This window comes from Elephas maximus, chromosome 25, assembly GCF_024166365.1.
Source record: "Elephas maximus indicus isolate mEleMax1 chromosome 25, mEleMax1 primary haplotype, whole genome shotgun sequence".
Taxonomy (NCBI): domain Eukaryota; kingdom Metazoa; phylum Chordata; class Mammalia; order Proboscidea; family Elephantidae; genus Elephas; species Elephas maximus.
This window is the reverse complement of record NC_064843.1, coordinates 49838794-49853311: the sequence shown is the minus strand read 5'-3', so window position 1 is coordinate 49853311 and position 14518 is coordinate 49838794. Positions and strand designations below refer to the sequence as shown.

Sequence of the window (14518 nt, the reverse complement as noted above, 5' to 3'; positions counted from 1 at the left end):
CCCCATAGGGTTTCCAAGACTGTAAATCTTTAACGGAAGCATACTGCCCACACTTTTCTCCCATGGAGCAGCTGGTCGGTTCAAACCGCCTACCTTTTAGTTAGCAACTGAACACTTAATCACTGCACCACCAGGGCTCCATATATATAAATCCATATATATATATATACACACTATTTTTTTTTTTTTTATATATACATAAAACTTGCATTGTAAAATCTGTGTGCCATGGGTTATATTAAGTCCTTTCTTTGCATTTAGCTCATTTAATCCTAACAATAACCCTAGGAGTTAGGTGTTACTAATATTTCAAAGTGACATAAGATGCATATATATTTATATATTTACATATACAACTATACATATTTACATGTGTGTATTTACATATACAAACATAAGTAAATACCTACCCTTACTAAGTGTGATGATACACCCTAATATTGTCTCATCTATCCTGTTTACCTATTTATTTAAAAAAAAAAAAAAGGAAAGAAAACACTGGTTTTAGCCACAGTTTTAAAAACATTGACTTAAACTGTGGGAAACTCAGTGCCATCCTGTCCCTAAGCCCCACCCTCTCTCCTTTGCACCATCTTCAGTGCTTATTCAGTACACTCAGTCAACTCTGTTAAAATATTCTCCTACAGCATCTTTTCTTTCCCGCTGAAATATATAATTTCTTCTCTGAGCCAAATTGCCAGATCTTTTAGCTGTGAGGGCAAATCAGATGTGTCTTAATTACTATTACGAAAAATGCTCCAGAAAGGCCCAGTGATTTCATTTTAATCACGACACAGCAAGATATCTGGGAATTTAAATATTTTTTCCTGCCTATTTGATCCTCATAAATAAAAAGGATAGTATAATCACAGAGAAGTCCCTGGGTGGTGCAAATTGTTAAAGCCTTTGACTGCTAACTGGAAGGTTAGAGGTTCAAGTCTACCCAGAGGTACCTTGGAAGAAAGACCTGGCAATCTACTGCTGAAAAATCAGCCATTGAAAACCCTATGAAGCACAGCTCTACTCTGACATGTGGTGTTACCATGAGTCGGAATCAACTGAAAGGCAACTGGTTATAATCAGAGAACATCTGTTCACTACATTGGTGATGGACGTCTAAGAAGGAAAAGTGATTTCCCCTCTGCCTGTTAGATGACCTCCAAGTGGATGTGAGTGAAACTGGTCTGTGACATAAGCTCACGCAACTCAAAAGTGGGCATACAGCAGACGGGTCGGGTTGGAACAGGCCATTTTACGCAGTCACTGTTCTGACCACGTAACCACATTGGGAGAAATTACACCATTCAGTGCACCATTGGCCTTGCCAACGAAGGACTGAAAATGAAACATATCCTGGAAAACAACGGCTTTCTTCTGACATAAAATCCCGGGATAAAACTGTACCAGTCTCAGTTTTATCACTTAGGGAAAAAACTCGGGGAATTTCATCCAGGGAATCTGGTTTTCTGCTTTGTGGGACAATAACTGTAATAGAATTTTATTTTTAGCTTCTTTTTATTGTGCCCCATGGTTCACAATTGAAAACTCCAAGGATGAAGTTACATTATATAAATGACGAGATAATGAAATTGATTCTAAGCCTGTGTCTCATCCCAAAATAAGTTTAATAACAAGAACTTGCATTGTGAAATCTAGGTTCCACGGGTTGTATTAAGCCCTCTCTGCTCATTTAGCTCATTTAATCCTAACATTAACCCTATTTTAAAAAAAAAACCCTATTAGGTAGATATTATTATTATTTCAAAGTGACAGAAGTGGAAACTGAGGCTCAGAGATATTAAGGGATTTTGCCAGTGTCAAGCAGCTCAGTGACAGAACCACAGCTGGGACTTACAACCAGGTCTGTGAGCCTCATGCTCTTAACTTCCTTTTTATATTGTATAATTCTCCCACACACTGCATGGTTTAAAGTCAGGAAAGGTGTGCATCAGGGTTGTATCCTTTCACCATAGTTATTCAATCTGTATGCTGAGCAAATAATCTGAGAGCTGGACTATATGAAGAAGAATGTGGCATCAGAATTGGAGGAAGACTCATTAACAACCTGCATTATGCAGATGACACAATCTTGCTTGTTTAAAGGGAGGAGGACTTGAAACACTTACTGATGAAGATCAAAGACCACAGCCTTCAGTATGGATTACACCTCAACATAAAGGAAACAAAAATCCTCACAAATGGACCGATAATCAACATCATGATAAACGGAGCAAATATTGTAGTTGTCAAGGATTTCATTTTACTTGGATCCACAATCAATGCCCATGGAAGCAGCAGTCAAGAAATCAAACAGCACATTGTATCAGGTAAATCTGCTGCAAAAGAACTCTTTAAAGTGTTGAAAAGCAAAAATGTCACTTTAAGGACTAAGGTATGCCCAACCCAAAGCATGATATTTTCAATCACCTCATATGCACGTGAAAGCTGGGCAATGAATAAGGAAGACCAAAGAAGAATTGATGCCTTTGAATTATGGTGTTGGCAAAGAATATTGAATATACCATGGACTGCCAGAAAAATAACAAATCTGTCTTGCAAGAAGTACAGCCAGAATGCCCCACAGAAACAAGGATGGTGAGACTTGTCTGATATACTCTGGACATGTTATCAGGAGGGACTAGTCCCTGGAGAAGGACATCACGCTTCGTAGTGTAATGCATTTAGTGGACGAAATATCTTTTACAAAAATCTCCATTCTCTGTACATCAATCCATCAACTTCTTTCCCCACCACTTCTCCCCCCATAACAGACATAAACATGGCAGCTTTAAAATGTAGGACAGTGGTTCTCAAAGTGTGGATTCAAGATGACCAGTGTCACCTGGGAACATGATAGAAATGGAAATTCTTATAAAATACTGTAGACTTATTGTAATAGTTAATTTTATGAGCCAAGTTAGTTAGGCCATGGTGCCCAATTGTTTGGTCAAACCCTGGTACAGATGTTGAAGGTGTTTTGTAGATGTGATTAACATTCAGTTGACTTTAAGGAGATTACCCTCAATAATGTAGATGGGCCTTATATAACAAGTAGAAGGTCTTAAGAGCAAATGCTTAGGTTTCCCAAAGAAGACACAATTCTGCTTCAAGACTATAACATAGAAATCCTGCCTGAATTTCCAGCCTGCTAGCCTACCCTGTGGATTTCAGACTTAATGCTGCAACAGAAGCTTTTGCTTCAGTTTCCAGCCAGCCAGCCTGCCCTACAAATTTCAGACTTGCCAGACCCCACAATGGAAAGAGCCAATGTCTTAAAATCTCTTTGTGTGTGTGTGTGTGTGTAGGTGTAGGTGTAGGGGTGTGTGTGTGTGTACTTATTGTTGTTAGTTGCTGTCTAGTCAATTCTGACTCATGGTGAACCCACGAGTGCAGAGTAGAACTAATCTAAAGTTTGACAATGTTCTAAGGTATCAAACACATGATCATCCAGGACCTTGCCTATTATTAGTATTTGATTATAAGTATCTAATGGTGATATTTCATGCATCTCTATTGCGACACCATGCCATTGTCTATTAGTGCCCTCTTTACTACTGGAAATAGAGTCATTAATGTCTTTAATAAAATTAAAGAACCAATTCCATTTATAATAGGCGTTCTCAATCTTGGCTGCACATCAGAATCATATAAACCCATTGCCTTTGAGTTGATTCCAACTCATAGCTATCCTATGGGACAGAGCAGAACTGTCCCATAAGGTTTCCAAGGAGCAGCTGGTGGATTCCAACTACCCATGTTTTGGTTAGTAGCTGAGATCTAAACTGCTATGCCACCAGGGCAAAAATGCCAGTGTCTAGAACCAACTACAAAAAATTGTTCTTTGGTGTGTCTTGGGCTCCGCATGTGCCTTTAATGTATACCCAGTGTTGAGAAGCACAGTCCTGTAAAAAGTTCTGGAGCATTCTTTAAATCAAGAGAGCACACAAAGGTAGTTTTACAGTTCTTTGAATATATGTTGGGGAGGATAAGGCAGACACCATGAGTTTGGCCCAGTCCCTGAGAAGAGAAGCCCTGTGGGCAGAAAGTGGTTCTATGAGAGAAGGAATAGACACAGAGTGGGTAAAAAGAACAGTCTTCTCTCTCCTTGTAGGACATGGAAAGTTTATTTAGCTTTGGGAGCCCCGGAGTCAGCATATCTGCTCAGATATTAGTGTTCTCATGGAAGGTGACTGTAGAAGAGTCATGTAAGTTGCTATCCGTGTGAGGGTTTGCAAGAAGCAGATAGCCTAGAGTAGACACCAGAATGGCGGAAGCAACCATGATTGTGAACACCTATGAAACACCAATGGGGACCCTTGGTTTATCCACAAATGCCAGCTGGAGGAAGAGAGAAAGGAGATTTACAGAGGGCTGAATTCTTGGATTACACAGATGAGGGTAAGTATAGTATGCATGGTCCCAATTTTTTGCCCTTCCTATATTGACACCCTTTACCACGTAACCTTGTAGTGGTCTCCCGCTCTTACTCAGTGATTTAGTTTGGCCAATGGAATTTTAGAAGATGGGCTGCAACTAACAGGCTGAAAACTCATCTGTGCATTTCTACTCCTACTCTAGCATTTGCACCTTTGCACATGAACATGCCAGAATTAGCCTTCTAGAGAAAGAGAGACACAAAGAGGAGGTGAGCTGTCCGGGACATTCCAGCCCAAATCAGCCTAGATCTGCTGAGAGTCAACTGATCCCAAGACCTGTGAGCAAGCCCAGCTGAAACAGACAGATCCTACACGACCTGCAATTGTTCTCGCTTTCTGGTGTCAATAGCTTTGTGTAATTCCCACCTCTTGCTTGCGGGCAGGACCCCATATAGCAAAGGTGATAGGATGTCACCCTGTGATTACATTATGTTATATATGACTCCATCTCATTAGTCTGTCTTGCTCCTTGCTAGACTTCAAGAAGCAAGCGGCCATGTTGTAAAATGCTGAGAGGTCTATGTTGCAAAAACAGAAAGAAAAAAAAAAAAGAAACCGTGGGAAGGCTACAAGAACTGAGGACCTCAATCCAACAGCTGCAAGAAAACAAATTCTGCCAACAACCAGGGTGAACTGGGACCTTCCCTAGTCAAATCTCCAGGGGAGAGTTCAGCCAACACTATGATTATAGCCTAAGGAGACCCCAAAGCAGAAAACTCAGGTAAGACGTACCTGGACTTCTTACCCACAGCAACTGTGAGATCATAAATGTGTGTCATTTTAAGCTGCTAAATTTGTGTAATTTGTTACAAAGCAATAGCTAACTAATAGACTAGCTGAGATCAAAAGAACCACCCATCTGATCCACAGCTTTGTGAACTAAATAAATGCTTATTGTGTATGCCACTGAGTTTTGGAATGGAGCCGAGTTGTTCTCAGGCACCTTAGCTGGGGCCATCCTGGTTTTGTCAATGCCCAGACATGTGAGCAAGCCCAGCCAAGATCAGCCAACCCAAACATGACCACAGACACATAAACAAGCCCAGCCAACATCTGCTGAGCCCAGCCCAGATCAACTGAGCCCTACAAACTCCTAAGGTAACTAATCGTTTATTATTATATGTGACTGAGGTTTTGTGATTGTTCTGCCTCATTATTGTGGCAATATAAAACTGATACAGCGAGGTGAAATTTAGTTGTTATTTCATTAGTACCCACAGACAAATGAGGCTTATCAAAATTGGAAATTATTTGTAATATAGCATGGCAAAAATAATACTCATCATGATTTGGATATTATAAACCCATAGAGAATCCCCTAAATCTTTAGCCAGTCATACCTAAGACAGCTGGGACAGTTTAGTTAATGTTTTTCTTTATTGTCCTTTGATTCCTTTATTCTGTTCATCATACGTCTGTCTCACTAGAATGATAAATTCCTTGTATCCAGTTTTTTAATACTTATTAGAGAGAAACAGTTGACTGCAACTTTCAGAGTTAATGATTTCTGCATGCACACACACACACAAAATCATTAACTGAATACCTAGGGCTCTTGCTACTGCTAATTGTATATGTGATCAATGTTGCAACATAAGGTTTTCACTCTTTCAATATCCATTGCAAATTGCCACCATTGGCACTAAGTATCAGGGAATGTCATCTTAGACATTGCAATAGTACTGATCTAAGGCCTCTGAGCCATAGGGTCGTTATGTGTCAGAATTGACTCAATGGCAATGAGTTCAAGGCCTCTGGGGGTCTCAGTTTCCCTCTCCCTCCCTCTCTCCCATGTGTGCAAATGTTTTCCTTTCTGACAGTTGAAGAGATTTATACTATCTTGTCTTCGTGGCAAAAGAAGAATTTCCAGGTTAAGTGTCTTATGAAAAAGAATTTTATCACATAGAACAAATATAAGGAGTCCCTGGGTGACAGAAATTGTTAAGCGCTGAACTACTAACCAAAAGAAAGGGTGGTGATTCAAAGCCAACTAGAGTTGTCTCAGAAGTAAGGGCTGGTGATCTGCTTCTAAAAGGTCACAGTCTTGAAAACCCTATGGAGTAGTTCTACTCTGTGCACTTAGAGTCACCATAAGTCAGACTCGACTCACTGGCAGCTAACAACAGCAGCAGCAATTATAAACAGAGTATTTCCCGTATTGCAATATTAAATCTTCAGCCTGATACAGCTGCCCCAAGAGTTATTCTAAATGGTTTTGTGTCCTCTATATATAGATTAAACTAACCAACATGTGGCAATTACTCCCATAAAAGAACAGCTTCCTTAAAGTATAATAAAACCCCAAAACACCAGTACCAATTTTGTAGGGAGAAGGGTAAATTTTGTCCTGATTTTAATTTTTTTTGCATGCCCACCAAGATGGCTTTTTAAAAAAAAATAATAATAATAATCAATATCGAGTTTTGGTGAGGAGTAACCAGAACTCTCATATGCTGCTGGTGGGCATGTAAATGGTGTCCTATTCTGGAAAACTCTTTGACAGTATTTACTAAAGTTGAAGGCATCCACACCTCAGGTTTTAGCAATTCCGCTCTAACAGAAATGCACACATAAGTTCACCAAAGACTTGTGCAGGAATGGTCATCACAGCACCATTCGTCATTATCAAAAACCAAAACCAAAAAATGCCCACCGACATTAGAATGGGTCAATAAATTGTGTTTATTCATATAATGGAGTACTTTTCATCTATGAGAATAAATGAACTTGAAACCACATACCACGACATGAATACACTTCACAAATACATTAAGCAAACAAAACCAGACGCAAAAGACTACATTCTGCCCTATGTAGGCAAAACTAATCTATAGGGCTGGAACTCAGGGCAGTGGTAACCTTGGGGGTGTCCCTGGTGGCGTAGTGGTTAAGTGCTACGGCTGCTAACCAAAGGGTTGGCAGTTCGAATCCACCAGGCACTCCTTGGAAACTCTATAGGGCAGTTCTACTCTGTCTTATAGGGTTGCTATGAGTTGGAATTGACCCGACGGCACTGGGTTTGTTTTGGTTTTTTGTCTTAGTCATCTAGCGCTGCTATAACAAAAATACCACAAGTGGACTGCTTTAACAAAGAGAAGTTTATTCTCTCACAGTCTACTATGCTACAAGTCTAAACTCAGGGTGCCAGTTCCAAGGGAAGGCTTTTTCTCTCTGTCAGCTCTGAAGGAAGGTCCTTGGGATGCATCAGTCTTTCCTTGGTCTGGGAGCACCTCAACACAGGAACCTCAGGTCGAAAGGATGCACTCTGCTCCCGACACTGCTTTCTTGGTGGTATGAGGTTCCCACATCTCTCTGCTGGCTTCTCTCTTTTACATCTCAAAAGAGATTGGTTTAAGACACTAATTTTGTAGACCTCATCAATATAACTGCCGCTAACCCATCTTATCACATCATAGCAATGGGATTTACAAGTCATAGGAACAACACATCAGATGATAGAGTGGTAGACAATCACACAACCATACAAGGGAATCGTGACCTAGCCAAGTTGACAGATATTTTGGGGGGATACAATTCAATTCGTGATGGGGTGACGTGACTAATGGAGAGCATAAGGAAGGTTTCTGGAGTGCTGGTAATGTTTATCTTATATCTTTTTATTTTACTTATATTTTTACAGTGGTAAATACGTACGTAGCAAAGCATTTGCCTTCTTGATCTGAGTGTTGGTTGCATGAGTATATTTATTTTGTGAAAATTCATCAAGCTGTATACTTACACTGTGTACACTTTTCTGTATGTGAGTTACATTTCAATAAAACATTTATGTATATTTAATTACTTTCTAATACCAGAATACATCTAATTCAGTGTTGTTGTTGTTGTCATTTTTAGCTGCCATGTAGTCAGCTCCTGACTCATGGTAACCCCATGCACAACAGAACCAAACACTTCCTGCTCCTGTGGCATCCCCATGATTGGTCGTAGATCAGACCTTTGTGATCCATAGTGTTTTTATTGTCTTGTATCAGAAGTAAATCACCAGACCTTTCTTCCTAGTCCATCTTAGTCTAGAAGCTCCCTTGAAACCTGATCAGCATCATAGCAACACACAAGCCACCACTGATAGACGGGTGGTAGCTGCGTATGAGATGCCCTGGCCAGGAATTGAACCCTAGTCTCCCACATGGAAGGTGAGAATTTTAGCACTGAACCATTTGGTAGCCTGAGGTCCATCTAATCTAAGCCTATGAATAAACTACTGCTGAAGATCCTACAAAGCAGCAGAGAAAACCTGATTATATTTCTTTCTTGTCTCCAAATCTATCTCTACACCAGAATCAAGAGGTAGCCAAGCTTGATGTTGAAGATTTTGATAGCTCATTCACCATGCTTGTCAGCCAAATCATGGAATTAGCAGAAAGACTGCTTCAAGGGTTGCACAGAAAATTTCCTTATAATACAATGATTCCTCATTCTGCAAAGATCCTCAAAGCTGTAGAATTTCTATTCAATGTAGCCCAGCATCTTATCACCATCTCCATTGCATAGGCTAGGAAGAAACTTCTCCACCCTGAAAGACACAGTAGGAAAAGAAAGCAAGCTTGGATAAAATAAAAAGCAAATAATACATCAATCTAAGCCCTGGTATTGCAGTGGTTAAGTTATGGCTGCTAAACAAAAGGTCAGCAGTTTGAATCCAGCAGCAGCCACTCCCTGGAAACCCTATGGGGCAGTTCTACTCTGTCCTATAGGGTTGCTATGAGTTGGAATCGACTCCACGGCAAAAGGTTTAGTTTTGAGTTTAATGCATCAATCGGTACTTTCCATACCCACCGACTTTCGAGCCTCCCAACAACTCCATGAGTCTGGAAAATTGTCACTTCTTTTTTCCATTTCACAATTGAGGAAACTGAGGACTATAGACTTGGCCAAAATCACACGAGTGAAGAGTGGCATACTTGGTTCAAAGCCCATAATCAATGACCTTCCACCCAATTCTCTTTCTCTTGCCAGAGCTTCTCATATCAGTCAAAGTAGGAATAACATCTACACTATTGGGGTCATTCTTGAATATTGGAGATAATTCTCCACAATATTCCTGTGACTAAATTTAGTCTAGCTGTCCAAGCCACGCTTTCACATTTCCCTTTTAGAACTGAGGAATTGAGTCCACGGAAGCCTATCTTCTCTGCTTACCTAACCATGGCTTTGCATTTGCCCATGGGCTCCGTGAATACAGGATCATTCATTTAGAGGAATGTCTACATATTTGGGAATATAAGCTTCCTGGGTAAGAAATACACAAAAACACATGGACTTAAGTTAACATACTAAAAAAAAAAAAAAAAAAATTCTATTAAAATGTTCTATCAGGTATTCAGTCTATAGGAGGAAAGGACATCACCACACACAGGAAAATAGAGGCCTAAGGGAAGAAATGTTCAATAGTGTTATTGAAATGTTAACCAAGTGGTCCTCCGAGTATGGTTCCTTGACCAGCAACATTAGTTTCACCTGGGAATTTGTGAAAACTGCAAGTTCTCAGGCCCTATCCCCTCAGACCTACTGAGTTAGGAACTCTGGGGTGAAGCTCAGTCATCTGTGGTTTATCAAGCCTTCCTGGTGTTTCTGATGAAGCTAAAGTTTGAAAATAACTGTGCTTAGAAAAAAACAAGCACAGAAAAGCATTAGTTGCATATAGGTATATACATATATGGGTAGGAATAAGTGGGTACACATGTGTACACAGATAGATGTATCTATTGTTGTTTTTATTAGGTGCTGTCAAGTTGGTTCCAACTCACAGTGACCCTATGTACAACAGAACAAAACACTGCCCAGTCATGCGCCATCCTCCCATTTTTGCAGCCACTGTGTCAGTCCATCTTGTAGAGGGTCCTTCTCTTTTTTACTAACCCTCTGCTTTACGAGCGTGATATCCTTCCCCAGGGACTGGTTCCTCTTGATAACATCTTCAAAGTATATAAGACAGGTCTTGCCATCTTCACTTCTAAGGAATATTCTGCCTTTAATTCTTCCAAAACAGATTTGTTCATCCTTCTGGCAGTCCATGGTATATTCAATATTCTTTGCCAACACCATAATTCAAAGGCATCAGTTCTTCTTTGGTATTGCTTATTTATTGTCCAGTTTTACCATGCATATGAGGAGACTGAAAATATCATGACTTGGGTCAGGCACACCTTAGTCCTCAAAATGACATCTTTCCTTTTTAACACTTTAAAACAAGTCTTTTGCAGCAGATTTGCCCAATGCAATACGTCGTTTTATTTCTTGACTGCTGCTTCCATGGGCATTGACTATGGATCCAAGTCAAATGAAATCCTTAACAAGTTCAATATTTTCTTCGTTTACCATGATCTATCTATAGATAAACCTAATTTGCAGTGCAAACTTTTACCTTTGACAAAATGTTATTTTTACAAAATCTTTAGGTAAAATATTACAAGGGTTTAAAAACAGTCAACCCAGGTCGAAAGAATAAAGGACAGGATCTCATAACCCTCAGAAGAAAAACACAGCAAAACAAAGAAAACAAAAATGTGAGCAATAATGTATGATGTTGTCAGTTGCGACTTAGTTGATTCCAGCTCATGGCAACCCCATGTATGTCACAGTAGAACTGCTCCATAGGGTTTTCAAGGCTGTGATCTTTTGGAAGCAGATGGCCAATTCTGTCTTGGGAGACATCTCTCGGTTGGTTCAAACTGCCAGTCTTTCGGCTAGTAGTCTAGTGCTTAACTATTTGCACTACCTAGGGACTCCTTCAATAATGGACTGTAGGAAAGAAGAAATAAATTACGAACCATGAAAGGCAAATTTTTGTTTTTCTTTGAAAACAGGTTTTTGCTCACATTTATACTATTCCTGGTTGTAAACACTCCATAAAGTGTTTCATGGGGATAGAACAATGGGCAGAGAGGGGCTTGGAGGAGTAGCTGTGTGGACATTAGTAGCTGTACAGTATTCCTCTTTGTGCTTCATCCTGGTCTTTTTCATTCTCCTCTCTTGTAATTCTCCTTCCCCTACTTCCTCTTTCTTCTTCCTTCCCTTAGTGAGGACCTAGGCCTGCCAAGAGAACCCCACAAAAATCAAATCAAACTTTTACCCTCGAGTCAATTCCAACTCATAGTGACCCTATAGTACAGAGTAGAACTGACCCATGGGAACCCCAAGGAGCAGCTAGTAAGGATTCAAACTGCTGACCTTTTGGCTAACAGCAGTAGCACTTAACCACTGTGCCACTGGGGCATTTACTGTCCTCTGCATATTCTCAGGGTTAGACGTTGAAATCCTAGATCCCACCAGAACAAAGCTGATACTTATCTTCCTCTGCTGAAGGTGTACCCACTAGGGAAAGCCCAAATAATTTAACTATAGCATTTTAAACAATAACTTTCAACACAGTTGTATTGTGGAGTGTAGGCTGCTTCCACACACAGATTCTCAATTCAGAAACTGCAATCAATCAAAGATAGGAATGCTGTCTTTATATTTCTAACATGATACATATTGCATGCAAGGCACTTAATAAATAACCAAACCAAACCAAACCAACCATAGCCATTGCCGTGGAGTCGATTCCGACTCATAGCTACCATATAGGACAGAGTAGAACTGTCTCATAGGGCTTCCAAGGAGCACCTGGTGGATTCGAACTACCAACCCTTTGGTTAGCTGCTAAGCTCTTAACCACTGTGCCACCAGGGCTAAATCCTTAGTGAATTAGTATAGGTGATTCTTCCAACTACTCTATAAGGGAAGTACAGCAGTTATGCACAATTTAAGGATGGAAACCAGGGTTAGAGAAGATGCAGGTCTGAGCTCACCCACCAAAAGGATGCTTAACCCAAGTGCCTGTCTCAGACCTGGGCTCATCACACACGCGTCAACATCCCACCAGGGATAGCCAGGAAACCTATACCATTTACATCAACATTGTGGGAAATGCAAAGGAATCAGTTTCCAGTGCCTGAAAAAGCTTCCCAGCAAGCAGTGTGCTCTGCAATCCAGTTGGGGAGTCTATCTCACTGACCTCTTGCACCAAGGAATTCCTCTGCTTTCTATTTCTAACTTTTTCAATTATGCAACCCTGTTCCTGGGATGGGAGATTTGGTAACTTGCTTGAGAATTTGTTGCCCTTCTCTTGAGTTAAACCATCAATCTTTGAACAAGAGACATTTCTCATCAGCAGTCTAACTGCTGGGCAGAACCTTCGGGCAGATACTGAACAGGCCAGTAGACTAGAACTTCATAAGGACAGCATCATTCTTCATCCAGGAAGGAAAAGAAGCCAAGCTAAGCTTGCCCAGGGAGTGAGTAACCCAATTTTAAATTCGAAAGGCTTTGTAAACACAAACCTTAGGAACAACACAGAGAAAAGTAGGCAAGCCAGTGGGCCCAACCATAAGGGAAGTGGATTCCTAAGGTCTGGGTGAGGCTCAGGAATTAGCATATTGAATTAGCACTATACCTGTTTCTAACACTAAGCCTCTCAGACTACCCTTTGAAAAAAAACTGAGGCTTGTAATATATTTCTAAGGCCAGACCTAAAAAGTCAACCAAAATCAGATATGCATGACAAACATAAAGCAGACTTATTGACAGCTCAATTTCCTCAATGTCATCTTCTTATTTGGCCGTAGTATAGTGGTTTTCCTTCATCCTTTCAGTACTGTGCCCATTGTTTCATTTTTCTCAGGTCTTTCTGGCCCCCATCTCCTGATCTGTTCTTTATAACATACAGAGGAGCCGCACAGGCTCTGTTTCCCAGGCTCCAGAACCAGCTGGCTTCTAGGCAAACCCATCCAATAGGAGGCCCTGTGTGAAGTACGGGGGTAGACAGAAGGGAGAGCCAGGGTCTTTCCCCCTCTCCTTCACTGTCCAGTGTCTCAGACGTCAACTGTGCCTTTTCCATGGCTCCATCGCCTTCCAGGAAGACCCAATGTGGTTCTGGCTTATGCCAAGTGACCTCAGCTCCCAGTCTCAGAAATCTCACCTCCCCCCTTGTACATCTAGGCCCAGGGATAGTAATGACTACCTGTTGTTGTTGATCTCCACATTCCTTCATCAGCCTCTATTTGGCACCCCAGATATTCCATCAACTGCGTGTTCATTTCCCTGTATTAAAGTCCTTTGGTTTCAAATCAGATCAATTTCTGTTCTTCTGACTGACCTCTAACTGATACCCACAGCAACCAGAGTACCCTCGTGACATCCACCTTAAGCATCGGCCTGGACTCTCCAATGCAGCATCTCACAAAAACAATGGAGTCTTCACCTTGATACCCATATCCACTGTTTACCAGTTGATTCTGGTGGTCTGGTTGGCCAGGGGTCCTCTCCTTCTCTTAATACCCCATGCTCACGACAGCAGAGAGAGAACACAGCAGCAGCTGGTCCTGGCCTTCCTTCCTGTGCCAACTCATCCTGTGCCTCATGCCCCCAGAATCTGACCTCTGCTAGAAATTAAGAAATAAATTCAAAATGCGTAAGGGCTAAAGCTGTTACTATTCAACAAAGGCCTTCAACATTAAACCCAGGCTGAGCTTATAAGGGGAATTTCAGAAGGAGCAATGGGATAAATATTCTAGTACAAGGAACACCATTCTGAGGCACTTCAAATCAAACCTGATAAAAAGTTGACTATATTAGTTAGCAAATAAGAGGACCAGTCAAGCCTGGGAGGGTACGGGATGGAAGGGGAGGAGGATGGAGTGAAACCATTTAGCCACTGAGCAGCAGTGACATTGAGTGTCACTTGATATGTGTTATTTCGTTTAATTCTAAATATTATTAAATTGTAAGTATTATTGAAACTTTTTTTTTTAACAACAGGGGAACAGAGCCAACAGTCCAAAATTTGTACTTGGTGAGCAGGGGAGCCAGGATTCTACCCCATATAGTCTTATTATAGGGCCTCCATGCTATATCACCTCCTGAAAGAAAGGCTGCAGGCAGACCAAGGAGAAACAAAGTGAGAAGCGATAAGGGCTACCGTATTATAAATTAATAGAATATAAAACAATATCCCTCTGTTCTCTTCTCCCATCTACCCCCCCCCTTTTTTAATGCATTTTTTCTGATGGTTGGCATTA

The 14518-nt window shown here is 40.8% G+C and overlaps 1 long non-coding RNA gene across 1 annotated transcript in view; it reads left to right on the top strand.

The window, feature by feature from the left end:
* LOC126067731 (uncharacterized) overlaps nt 1-14518 on the top strand; it is a 31084-nt gene that overhangs the window by 4491 nt on the left and 12075 nt on the right. Inside the window, exon 2 of the long non-coding RNA XR_007515460.1 lies at nt 4913-5157. This is a non-coding gene — a long non-coding RNA (uncharacterized LOC126067731). The remainder of the gene's footprint in view (nt 1-4912; nt 5158-14518) is intronic.